This window comes from Centruroides sculpturatus, unplaced genomic scaffold (assembly GCF_000671375.1).
Source record: "Centruroides sculpturatus isolate CEXI.00-Female unplaced genomic scaffold, Cexi_2.0 scaffold1297, whole genome shotgun sequence".
Classification (NCBI taxonomy): Eukaryota; Metazoa; Arthropoda; class Arachnida; order Scorpiones; family Buthidae; genus Centruroides; species Centruroides sculpturatus.
The window spans coordinates 16967-32064 of NW_019385491.1; the positions used below are offsets into that span (position 1 = coordinate 16967).

Sequence of the window (15098 nt, forward strand, 5' to 3'; positions counted from 1 at the left end):
TCTACATTTTTTTTTTCAAATTGCAGCTCAATAAAATCCGATAGACCTATTAATTAACACTTATTTTAGATAGTGTAGTGTTTAAATTTATCATTTGTATAGCATTAATTATTTATTATAAAATAAAAACGTACGAAAATCAAATTAAAACAAACTTTCGAATATAATAACAAGTTATACATCTATCCGATTCATGAGACTCAACAACTGTTTAGGACAGGAAAATAGACTGTTCTTAATTACAAAGTACGATCGAAGATAAGTGGCAATAACCACATAAATTTCCATAACAATCTTCGAGATATGATTTTTAATATACTGACAGACACTGTTAAGATATTCATACGTACTAAACTATATTCTAAATTGCATTTAGATACAGTAGAAATAGATTCTAAATCTTCGAAAAATCAATGTAAATTAATTACAGGCAATAAAATATATGATGTATAACTTCTTCAAGTAACGGAAAGTTATTCTATCAGTACAGTACAGCCTATACAATAAGCAAAGAGTCGCAGTTGCACATGCCCCACCCATACGCTATCACCACGGTAACCAAAGGGAATGCTTATATGGACAAACTAGACTGGTTCAGGAAATATGTCTACTGACAACTATCCTACGGAAAGGTAATTGATTTAATTTACATCTTAAAAATTAAATTAATGAATTCAAATAAAATTTATTAACTTCTTAAGCGCTTTGTTAAGTTCCGCTTAAATTTTCACGTGTAGTTAGTCGCTGCTGTTAGATATTTATGAAGTAAAAAACCGTTTAAATGTAGCGATTAATAGTTTATACTCATATTTTAAAATATTTATTATTAGCGTAACTAATTTTAATAAGTTAACAAGTTCATTAAGTCTCGTCCAATTATAATTAAATCCATAAAAAAAGTTACCTATTTACTCTATATATTGAGTTCTTTGTTAGCAGTTACTCGGGAGGATTTTGTAAAATGTATAATTCTATATCTTTTTTGACGTGGAAAAGTTTTTTTTTTTTAGATGTTTATAAGGTATTGATATGTAAATCTATTGATGTTGAATTGGTTGGAGGTACTCGACATTAGCGTACGTTTGATTAATCATATATAAAATTTTTTTTTTCGTTTTTGCTGACAAGTAAAAAATCGGAAACAGATTGCATGCGAACAAAATGCGGAATTAAGTTCATAAACACGTCTTTTCACTTTATTTTTAAAGGAATTTCACATACATGGTTCAATAGAATTTACTTTTTAAAAAATATATGATTTATTACACGAATTATATAACTGAACATTAATAAAAAAAAAATAATAATAATAGTAATCAACATACAACGTAAATGAATACAAAATGCAAAGTTAAACAAAAGTGCATTTTTATGTTATTTATATTGAAAATTTCAGATTTTGATCTTCTTTTTTTAAGCTAAGCTCTGACATTTTTTTAAACGTCAGAAATATTTTAAAGTAATGAATTGATAATTTATTTATATCATAAGGATTTGCACGAAATTATAAATAATAAATACATAAGATTTAAACGGAATTGTATCACGATTCGTTTTAATCGTGGCAATTTTACTGATTAGAAAAAAAGTCGAATTTTTATAGTATAGTTAATAGGCCTTATATTGGAATTAAGATGAATTTAAGAGCATTAAACACCATTGGAATAAATGGAGATTAACTGGTGAAAATCTCAAGAGATTTTCTATGTTCAATCAATGTAATACAACCTGTTTTGAGCCTACTTGCGTGTAAGGAATATATCTTCCTGTTTTTTCTGTTAGCTTTATCATTAATGTGAATTCACTGCTGCAGATTATTCTAAATATATTTATAGATTGATTAAAATATATACTTTGGAGAATTTTGCGTGTATATGTATTCATCTAGTAAGATTAAAATATATAAAATTTTAGTAATATATACTTAAAAAATATTCTTATAATTCCGAAATTTAATGTTTTAAAAACTCGTGTGCATAAAATAAGAATATTAAAATAAAATAAATATTTATTGTTATTTATTTTAAAAACACGCTAGTTATAATAGAATATGTTAATGTTTCCTCTAAATAATTTCAGGCATTCAGATTATTTACAAAAAAAAATTAAATTTCTAACAATAAAACAGAGTATTTAATGATGGTGTACTGTAATTGATAATATATACAAAACAGCGACAAGTATTTAATGAATTTAATAAATGCAAAGAGATTGCGTGCAAATAAAACATTTTGGAGAATAATGAAAAGACAGAATTAAGTAGAATTAAAATTTGAATTTTTTCTATTTAAAATTGAATCTATTGTAACGCTTGTACAGGGTTTATCAAGTTCAATATTGATGAAGTTAAAATATCACGCGATAGACAAAAATAATTTTTAAGCTTTAAAAAATATGTACGCATATATCTTTAACTCCATATTATTCTAACATAAATTATCTTTAATGTATTAGTATATATACGAAGAATTATTAAAATCACATCCATTACGGACTTAATAAATTAATCTTTATACTTTAAATTACTTTAGACATTTCTGTGTAACGTAATTCTTGTTTTATATATCTAAACTTTACAATTCTTTCTGTATCATTCGTAATTTTACCAGAATAATATTAAATTTAGCATCTCTTAATCAATGAGAAGATAGGATTGAGTACATGATCAAAAAGTATATTCCTTAGATCATGTATTACGTCACGAATGAGATGAAGTGGGCTTCACCTTCACTTTACTCGACATCTGCCAGGTGAATAGTGGTAGGCCAAACGTGACTAAAAAAAAAAGTACTGTTTCTATCTACTATTGGCATTTTTCCAATAAAAACCATTGAATATTTTTCTGAGAAGGAAATATTCCAATAGAGATGTTTGATCCTCCATTGTAACTTATCAAAACTGGAAGGGAGTTGATGTAATATTGACAAGTATGTCTAATTATATATCAATTTAATCCTCTAACTAAATTAATTAAATACATAAAAAAAAATTCTATTGTTAAGTTCATCCACAATTTCTAATTGAAAAGTTAAACGCGACAAATTAAAGCTATTACAAAGGGAAATTTTATAGTAAGTGCGAACGAATATAAAGAATATGACGGAAATATCAGACTTTCATAACGGGATAAAAGTTTTAATAATGCTATTTTATCACGCTACTATCTGTGATAAAATTATTTTTTTTTGTATTTAAAACGAAATAAATTTCTTTATTTAACTACTATGTCAGTATTTATTGTATTTTTATCATATGTTTATTCTATTTTGTTTCCTAGCACGATTGAAATTCAATTTATTTTTAATGTATTAAACAAGGTATAGAATTAGTTATTTACATATTTTTTAAAATATAATATATTTATTATTCATATTTATTAATACAAAAATATAATATTAATTTTAATTAATTAAAGTTCGAGTATAAATCTTAATATACGGTAAAAACTCGATTATCCGAAACTTTTTAACCGTCATAGTATTAAATTCAGTTTGAGAAGTCAGAGTTACTATAATTTTTTTTTAAACTTTTGGCTATTGATATAATGATGTACGGCACATATTGCACTTTATTTTAATGAATTTTACTGTATCCAACCCTCTATTTCAGCACTGTACAGTAAATAAACTTGGTCGACTATACTGTACTGTACGTATAAGATTGTGTATTAATTGTGGCTTGTAAATAAATTTTATGTGCTGGTAGGAGGAATTCTATTATCCGTCTATTCTTATCACGCTCCCGATTCCTGACAGATAATAGAGTATTACTCTATATCTATTCCACATAAAATTGAATAAAATGAAGAAATGATAATATTTAGAATTGAATAATTATTCTAAAAATTTGAAAAGTTTTACATGTTTCTTTGTTATGCCCATAAGACATAATTTATTCCCTATTATAATATAAATTGTGTTTTATTGATTTATTTCTGAAAATTCAGTTCAACGATAATTTAAACTTTAAAAAAGAATTGCGTTTCTCCTTGTATATAATTCGGAATCACTCGTTTAGTTCCGTGAATTATATTTATTAGTTTTTAAAAATTAAAATGGCCATTCGAATCAAAAAATATATATTCTAATTGATCATTTCTTTTCAGTGAAAAAAGGTTTATATTTAAATATTTTATTATCGTTTACGATAAAATTTCCGAAAATTAGGATATATTTGTTATTTGTATTTAAATATTTTGAATAATTAATATTTAGCGTGATTATTTGTCATTTGGTGTACTTTTCTACCTGCATTAAACTGTTTCCTACTACATCGATAACCTAATTTATTTGTAAAGCATAATTATGATTATAGAATTCTTGATTATATTTTTATACCATTACTTATCTGAAAGTTTATTTAATTTAAAATATATGCTCTCGATCTCAAATTAGTTATGTCTTGCCCCTGTAAATCATACTTTTCCTCATAACAACTGAGTCATGCAGGTCATCTATGTAACTCCTTTCTGGGGAAATTTTTTAATTAAAATCACGTGATTTCTGGTCCAGACCGGAAGTTTGGATATAGTTAATCTGGGCCATATGCCCCTAAGCTTTCCATATCCTATCTTGACTTTCATCTAATCTTATAGGTATATTATTTTTTCAAATAGTCATCAAATTAAACTTTTAATAATTGTATATAAAACATTAAAAATAAAATTATTTTGTGTCAAATAGGCGTATTTATATACAATATATAATTAGTAAAAATAACATAAATATAATTTAAGTTTGTTTTTTGAGAATTATTGAATGAAAGAAGAATAAAAAAATTCATAAAATCATAAAATTTTTAGCATTATTTACTAAAATTTATCAACCTTTTATTTAATAGATTATTTAATAGAATATAAAGAATTTAAAATTATGCAAATTATTTAATTAGTAATTCATAACTTCGAAATTATTACATAAACGAAACTATCGATTTAAAATTTGTATTTAACTTGTAAGCTTATAAGTTACAATTATCTTGTAAACAATATATATATATATATATACAAAAGAATTCTATCCGAATGCCACGAGTAATTAAAGTAAATAAAGGAATTTATAATTAAATATATCGGTTTTTCTTAAAGTAAATAATGCAGAATAAATTTTGCAATAGTGCGTGATCTTTCGACATAGCAACAAAACTCGTACTAGAATTTATTAAAATTTACAATTCTTTATATTTATGAAAAAAACTTAAATTATTTTAAAAATTCTGTAAATAATTTTATATTTATGAATATGGTATATATCCTAACAACGTTATATTTTCACACTATGTATTTTTTATAGCACTTAACATTCATAATTCGACAAAAATTATATAAAAAATGATTCATTTGATATCAGATTAGTTTTCTTGTATTGTTTTTATCATTCATTATATTTAATGCCTAATATTTTAAAAATTATATCAAAAAAGAATTTTCGAATCTAATTTTATAAAAAAATGGCGTTAATGGTAATGATACTGACGGAATGTTGATAATTATTTCTTGTTATAGATAAACAAAGTTTCTATAGGAACCTGAATGATAACACGGAAGTTCTAATTAAACTCTAAGTAAAACATGCGAAAATAATGTTATTGTATTTTGGCAGCAGACAGATATTTCCATTATTTACATATTGTGATATATATATATTCAATGTTAAAGAAAAAAAGAAGTGTATATTCAGCTATAACCTCTGTATATTCCTATATATACTTCTGTATATATCAAGGAATCTAAATCTACTATTTAAAACAATACTTTAATAAAATCAAAACACTTTCTTATGATCGAAAGACAGGTTTTTTCGAATTATTTTATAATGAACCTAATCGAGCTGGCTGTTATCCACAAAAAGAAAAACAAAACAATTATTAAATACAAATTTATTAAAACAAATTAAATAAAATTAATTTATTTCATTTAAAATATATGCTCACCATCTCAAATTAGTAGTGTCTTGCCCCTGTAAATCATACTTTACCTAATAACAACAGAGTTATGCCGGTCATCTATATTACTCCGTTCTGGGAAAAATTTTTGAATTGAAATTACGTGACTTTCGGTCTAAACCGAAAGTTCGAATAGAGCTAATCGAGTCACCCTTACCCCTAATATTTCCATATCTGGTTTCGACTTTCATCTATCTAACACCGTTTTCGAGATTAAGGAAGGATAGACAGACAAACGAACGACAGTGGGAATTTATAAGTCTATATACAGTTTTTCAAATTGTAGCCTAATTAAAGTTATATGCAAATTTGCAAAAAAAACCCCAATAAATTATAAATACATAAATATTAAATTCTATAATCTTATATTTCTTGTAAATGCAATTTATAATTATATTAATTTAATAAAATTGATAGAATTTATANAAATAGTCTATATGCTAATATAATTTTATATTTAATTATATATGTAGATTTATGTCTAAATTTTCATTGTTATTCTATACATTGTTCTATTTCTCAGAAATATCAATAATAATTTATTTATTGAACTTCAATAAATGTAATAAAATAAAAATTGATTAACTAATTAATTTTATCAGTTATATATAAATTAAACGTAATTAATTATATATATTTATTTAGTACGTCTTATCACAAAATAAATATTGACGTTTTTGTTTATATTTATTTTGCGATCAGTGATTTTCTTTTTGGGTATTTTAATTATTAAATTACTAATTATATATTATAAATGTATAGTCCTATTCCATATAGTTATATTTAATAATTAATATAACGTAGGTTTATATATATATATATAACATATAGAAAATATTAATTATTTTCTGTTAAAACATATAAAATTTTTGTTAGTTTATTAAGGTATGTAGTGATGAATTGGAACAGTTTTAGCAAAATCATTTATTGTAAAAAAAACTATAACAGAAAAAATTAAATTAACCCCACTGATTGAAAGAATATAATTCTCAAATACCCAAGTCCATTTGGAGTGATGATATTGACATTTCAAAATATATTTGCAAACGATCCATTTCACCCAATTGTAAGGATGAAATGGATAATACACAATATACGTATGGCGTGAAATTGACCACATGCTTTTCAATTATGATAATCGGACTAATTAAACACGAACACATCAAAACAAACTCACTACATTAAAATAGTTTAAAATAGAAATATTCAAGAACATTTTTTACATAATGGTTATGGAAAAAGACCCATCTCCCTTCTAGAGCTTACAAAGCAGAAGAAGCTAAAATGAAAATAAGAGCTCTATTTCTTACCATAATTGTGTAACTAAGTTGTTCTAAGGTTCCAGTTCCTCCGGACCTGCCCCCAAAGAATTTTACTTTGATATTTCCAAAATAATAAAATTTTGGAAATCTTGGGGCCATTTAGCCTTCTGGGAAGCAAAGACCCGATCCTGTTTAGTTATTCCAACTGACTATCTGATTGGATACCATTGTGGATTATGCTTTGCCTAGCATCTCCACAGATGCTAAGCAAGAAACTGAAGCGAATTTCTTCGAATTCTTCCTTCATTTCTAGAAAAATTTAGGGAGCAGTGGCACCAATGAGGTTTCTTGAAGTAGACACAAGACAAACACAGAAAGAACAAAACACAAAAATGAAAACTTTAAAATATGACGTTAAAAGCTTAGAGTGATCCATTTTACCCCTTGATCCAGTTAGCCCTTGCTTACCCTATATTTTATAATATGATACTTTCTTTTACAATACAAAATACTAAGCTATACAAGATTAATAAAATACCAATGTTTAAAGGTTAAAACATATTAAATAAAAAAAAATTAATAGAAAAGCAATAATATTTTTAATACAGTATCAGTATTTGATTGACAATGTAATTTGAATAAATATTATCATGCAATGTTCTCTGAAATATGATAAATTAATTATTCATCTAACGAGTCATGTTTATCTATTTAGTTTATTGATATTGTTAAGATTAACCTATTCCAAATGCATATTAAATTACTTTATCAGTCATGGAATAAGTTTATCGCTGCATGCTAAAATAAGTTAAAATTATCATATAAAAATGCACTTATAAATTAATTTAAAAAATTAAATAAATTATTTTAAAGGAGTTNGGAGTAGCATAGATGACCGGCATGACTCTGTTGTTGTTAGGAAAAGTATGATTTACAGGGGCAAGATACTACTAATTTTAAATGGCGAGCATATATTTTAAATTAAATAAATTCAAAGTGTAATTTCAATTCAAAAATTTTTCACAGAACGGAGTAACATAGATGACCGGCATGACTCTGTTGTTGTTAGGAAAAGTATGACTTACAGGGGCAAGATACTACTAATTTTAAATGACGAGCATATATTTTAAATTAAATAAATTAAAAATATGATTAAAAATTGAAGCCCAGCATTTAGACGATGTCACAATAAATAATTGCTCGTTCAGTTTCAATACATTTCTAACACTGCTGAAGATTATTTAAAATTAATTATTTTATTTCCCATATTAAATGATTTGGTTCTGCTTTGCACGCATTAAAAGAAAGATCATTTTAAGGCAATTTTGAGAGTCCAGCCTAATTTTTTAGAGGCATTATCTGGGTATAGATATAGAACGAAAATTAGTAGTTAGCAATTATATTAGGACTTAAAGCGAGGGTCATCTGTGACCCTCGCTTTATATTCACATTTTTATGCGACCCTGAGGGTTGCTGACTAAGAGGGTTGCTTTTGTGTAAGTCCACCACGATTTTGATCGAATCCGTAATGAGGAAGAAAACAGCGAGAAACGGAGTCTAAACTATTCGTATCATTCTCTGAGATTTTTATCACAGTGGAGGACCTGAACTCGAACCTAAATCTTTTAGAGTGCCAATATATATTTATATTAATTTTAATCTTTTATCTTAATCGGAATTTAAGAGACACGATTGTCTCGATGTTTGGAAAAGTTCATTTGTAACTACATATGAACTTTTTCAAACATTTTCACATCATGTTTTTAGATTAAAAGATTAAATTTTACAATCTCTTTGCCCAGGCTAAACGATCCTTGTTTCTGGTCTGGTCTTACTATTTACTTTTAGAATAAGATTATTAAACTTATAGACATGATCATAACTGTTAAAAAAGATATTTATAATCATTATCAAAATTTTATTATAGATATCAGTTACATTTAATAGGATAGATTTATGAAGTTGCATTGAGATGAGTTTGTAGATCCTAAACTAAATTTCATTTATCTGTATATACTCGTACTTTAGTAGAATCGATTACAATGAATACAGTAAATCTTCAATTTCATTCAGCATTCAACCAATTCCGTTATCAAGTAGATTCACAAAAACAGTAATTTTTAACAGAATGTTTTGTTTCATTGATGCAATCTGTATAGAGTTGTCGAAAAGTTGGTTNCATAATGAAACAAATTAAATTCGAATGGAACTAGACGTATCGTAATTTTCCTAGTTGAAACAAAAGATATTTATAATCATTATCAAAATTTTATTATAGATATCAGTTACATTTAATAGGATAGATTTATGAAGTTGCATTGAGATGAGTTTGTAGATCCTAAACTAAATTTCATTTATCTGTATATACTCGTACTTTAGTAGAATCGATTACAATGAATACAGTAAATCTTCAATTTCATTCAGCATTCAACCAATTCCGTTATCAAGTAGATTCACAAAAACAGTAATTTTTAACAGAATGTTTTGTTTCATTGATGCAATCTGTATAGAGTTGTCGAAAAGTTGGTTAACCGAGGCATTGGCTCTGTTAACTAACTTGTAATCGCTCTCATTGTATTGGAAAAGAACGGTCTCACTTCGAACAATTTTTTTGTATTATTGATAAATAATAAAGTATTTTAAGAAGACAGGAATTTGTCTTTGGAATGGTTAATGAACTCTTGAATCGTCCTGAATGTAATGTAATAGTGCCATAATTAATAGTGTCATAGAACAGTAAGGGTAGTAAAAGCTAAATGATAAAAATTTTGTGACTTTCAAAATTATAACATGCTTTATCAAGAAAATTCGTATATGCTTTGAACGTGCTCTAAAATTAATATTGCTAAATGGTTTCGTTTTTTATGAGAGTTTGGCTAATAAACCGAGTAGCTGTTTAGAAGTTTTCGTGGGTTGATGTTGCTAATAAAAATGACTGAGTTGAATGAACAATAATTTATACTTGTCTGAAATGAAAAGGTTTGTGATAAATTGTTATTTGNACTTTTTTTTAAAAATTATGATTTTTATTTACTATTTAGTACTTCATTCCAAAATACAGTATCGTGTTAGGTTTATTATTATGACTATTAGCGAAAACAAATTATATTTTGATCAGTTGTAATCATTAAGAGAAACAAAAATATTGTTTACAGGAACTGCTAGCTATAAGGAAATCGTAATAATTAGCATGGTAAAATGTAAAAATTTGTTTTCATTTTGTAAAAATTAATTGTAAATGACATATCACAGAAATCCTAATTGAAAATCCAATAAGAAGGAAAATATAGCTGGGAAAAGGAAATTTATATAACGAAATGAAACTAGAATTTACCACATTTACTAGAATGAGTGGTGGATCCATTTAAAGTAAGTATGGCTAATATGCAGAGGCGTTTTTATCATTTTTCTGCTCCTAGGTAAATAAAATTTTACCACCTTTTCCTTATATTAAATTTAAACTACTAACATCTGTATATGAATTTTTACTAAATGTTTTTATTTATAATCAATTTAACGTATCTCGTATTTATATAACTAGAATAATACAGGATAGAATGGAATAGGATATAAAAATATGGATAATTTTTAACATTAAACGAGCAATTATTTTATTGTGATATCGTCATAATGTCGGGCTGCAAATTTTAATAATCATATTTTTAATTTATTTAATTTAAAATATATGCGCTCGATCTCGAATTACTACCGTCTTGCCCCTGTACATCATACTTTTCCTGATAACAACTAAGTCATGCCGATCATCTATTTGCCTCCGTTCTGGGGAAAATTTTTGAATTAAAGTAACGTGATTTCCGATTTGAATTGGAAGTTTATATATAGTTAATCGGGGCATCCTGTCACCAAGGTTTCCATATCCGGTGGCCATTAAAAACACAAAAAAAGAGAAAGGCATTCCTCGGCTGTCCGGTGGGTCCGAAGCAAGTTGCCTGGCATCGGACCCGTCTATGAAGGACGCTTCAAAGACGGTTGTTACCAGTTTGCCTACATAATCATCGAGCGATTTCTGAAATTGAAAGGCAACGAATACAGATTCGTCACTTGGGTTCGTTGTAAGACTGGTGCCACAAGGTATCACGCATACCAATTCTACGAGTTTAATAGTATAAGAATTAAACATAAAAATAATACATAATTTAAAATGAAGATAGGTTAAGCCGCCATTTTGGATGCCAGATGACTAGGGTGGTTATGATGTCAGTCTGCCAACGCTGGGTGAGATGGGTAGAATATAGACTTTCGAAACAACCGCTGGAATTTTAGGGTTGTTCTGTTACGGATATGTATAGACAGGAAGTTCATACATAGTTAATCGGGCCTCTTGTTCCTAAGCTTCCCATACCTGGTCTCGATTTTCATCTATCTAACACCGTCCTCAAGATTAAAGAAGTAGAGTCAGATTGGTGACAGTGGGAATTTATAGCTCCACAATTTTTTTTCAAATTTCGGCCCAAAAATTATCTAATTTCATTTAATGAATATTATAATATACAACATACAATATATACAATATAAACGAGCATACTGACAATCTGCAAAAAATTCTATTAACATTTAAAAAATGGCTAATACGTTGAGACAATTTTCGATCATATTAGAGCGTAGGTAGCTTTTTATTAATTTTAAACATGAAAAAACGTTCATCTGTTCAATTTGAAGCAGGTATACACAGAAACATTCTCAGAATTATATCAACAACATTAAGATAAATAACGTGCAAAACATATAAATCCTAATATTAATAATTATAAATTGCATTGTTTCTCTTGTAAATGATTAACTACGAAATAAGAATTGTGTTAAGATGAATGAAATATTTTTTTTTTCATTTTTTGATGCATAAATACCTCGAGAAACATCTTACATTTCGTACAGTACATACTTTAATTACACATAAGATAAAAATCTCCTTTAGTTATAGCAATTTTTCTCTTTTTATACTGAATATTTGCTATGAGCACATCTTCAAAGTGTGCAAAAAAAATGGTTTTTTCTTTTAAATATAATTTTTTAAAATGCCATAATTTTCCTATTTTATCTATGCGTAAAAAGTCTCTGCTAATGTGGATCTGGTATTAATATATTGTGAATCTGCGGATTTATTCAGCACAAGCATGATTTAGGAAAAATCGAGAAAGTTTTTGGATTAGTGCAGATTCGAAAATTCATTTCTTAGCTTTGAAACAAGGCAAAAAAACATTTTTTTTTTAAATAAGTTTTCCAAGTTATTATTGTTTTAACTAAAAGAATTTTTATTAACAAAGAAAACAATATTTATTGACTTGAAATAAATGTTTCAGTTCCATTATCTTCTGTTTCAATTTTTCATTTTCTAGTTTACAATCCAATCCTTGCTAACCATTCAATAAAAATGTTACTTTCCAAATGAAGAGTGCTGAGTGATCCTTCGAAGTAGGCTATGACAAAAAGGTTGTGAACTACTGGGTGAAGAGTATATTATATGTAAAAATATTTAGTTTTCACTAAAAATAATTCCTTTTTACTTGAACTAGGAAAGTGAGAATTAGCGAAATTATTGTACATAATTAAAACATATTTAACTTATAAAGGATAGAAATAGGTCTATTTTCTGTATATATTGAATACATAAAATATTAATGGTTCACCTAGTTAAGATTTATGCGCAAATTGGCCCCTCCAAAAGTTTGTTCACCACAGTTTTATAGCATCATAATTTGAAGGAAAGGTTAAGAATTTCAAATTAAATCTCTAATATTTTTATCAAGAGTGTGACGATTTACTGAAAAATTAACTTTAGAAATATATCATACAGTCTTATTTTAGTAACGCATATTCTTTATATTAATAAAAGCATATATTAAATAAGTGATTATCAGATAGAACACTAATTCATTTCATACTCGTTTATATTATTTATATAAATTTATAAGTCGTTTATCAGAAAAGAAAACTTGTTTATAACATTTAAAAATAAATTTTAAAATAGGAAAGTAGTGCTTACACGTTATTATTAGATATAAAATGGATACTAATTATAACCACGTCTCCATTATTCTTTAAAAGTCTCCAGTAAGTAGCTAACTTAAAATATAAAATACTTATACAACTGTCATCGAATGATAAATGTTTTATGGATATTTAATAATTAATTCCATCTCAAATTTTTTTTTTATTTCGTATAAAGTTAATTTCGCCAATAACTTGACCTTTAAAAGTGCTTAAAATGAACTGTTTATTATTAATGTTTAAATATACAGCAATTAAATAAGAATAACAATATAAAAGAGGAATATATGATTCATATATATATAATATATGCATTATGCATTTATTACGCGTAGGGTAATATAAAATTCAAGGTGCTATATTCATTGAAATTTAAATTATCCCATTTTGTATGTCCTATTAAAAGCATACTATTTGGTGAGAATTAAAAAAAAATAGGATTAAAATGGGATATGGCTAATTACTAAAAAGAATCAAAATCTCTCGCTGATTAAATATTATCAAATATTCCGTTCTGCAGAAAAAATTAAGCTGGTGAAGTGCCAAAATGTAACCGATGCCAATGGTAAAATTAGCTATAAGATTTATAACTAATGATAACAGAAATAATAGCTATTAATGTTATAAAATCGAGTGAATACCATACAAAACATTTAAGTTCGATTTATTAAACTTATCCAAAGGATATATTCTTATAACTTAAGAAAAAATAATAATAATAATTAAAAGTTATATTATTTATAATAATTAGTTAATATCAATAAAATAATTTACTTGAAAAACAGTATTATTATTGAAGTCTTAATTACCTTCCATCAGATTCGACTGAAAAATTCTCTTTATTTACATTTGTAAATAGTTTAAGTATNATCAAGAAATAATGAAATTTTTCCATCACAGTGTATTTAAACTGAATAATCTATAAAGTTCTTTTTTTTTGTGAATAAAATAAACTTTTCCTACTAAAATTCAAAAAACGTAGGCTAATAGGACAATTGCATGATGTACAGTAGAATTAAAACATACACATGTATTATGTCCTTCAGTGAACGATCATCTTTAAATACAGATTCATACTGAATAAACATTAGTAAAATAGTTTAGAAATAATTTTTAAAATGTATTTTTGAACTTGTTTCTAGCTCATATTAAATTGTATGAAACGTGTTTTGTGTTCTTAATAATAATAATAATAATTAAAAGTTATATTATTTATAATAATTAGTTAATATCAATAAAATAATTTACTTGAAAAACAGTATTATTATTGAAGTCTTAATTACCTTCCATCAGATTCGACTGAAAAATTCTCTTTATTTACATTTGTAAATAGTTTAAGTATTAATATATAGCCAACATTTCTATATTATTTAATTAAATTTTTGGGCTTCCCATTAATTACGTGTACAATTTAAAGGAGGGAGGAGAATTACGAAAAGTACTGTACGTCATTTTACACGCTAGGAAAGGAAGAGTTTCGAGGCATTGTTTATAATTTACATGGACATTTTTTTGTATTTAGGGACGTATAAATTTGTTTTTTAAGGTTGCTTATTGCTACGTGACGTATTTAAAGCCGTTTCTTTAATTTAGAGGGTCCACGAACTCTTGTACACATAATTAAAGTGGAAAAGGTTTGCCAAAAATACACCATTGTAAACAACTCAAAACTATACACGTAATTAATGAATGGTTCCTTTTCTCTAGATTAAATTTCTATAAATTCTAATGAAATTACATAACATATTTCATAAAATTCTATTTAAAAATATAAAATAATTTTAAAATTTTTATATCATTTTAACATTATTTTATATTATTATTATTTTAATAAATTTTAGAATAATTTTTTAAATTTTAAATTAATTAATTAATAATATATAT

General features: G+C 25.8%; 1 protein-coding gene across 1 annotated transcript in view; it reads left to right on the forward strand.

The window, feature by feature from the left end:
- The first annotated feature begins 324 nt into the window (after positions 1–324).
- The window catches only part of LOC111639486, a 17011-nt gene continuing 2237 nt past the window's right edge, over positions 325–15098 (forward strand). Inside the window, exon 1 of the mRNA XM_023385377.1 lies at positions 325–632. The gene's annotated coding sequence lies outside the window, so the exon portion shown is untranslated. The remainder of the gene's footprint in view (positions 633–15098) is intronic.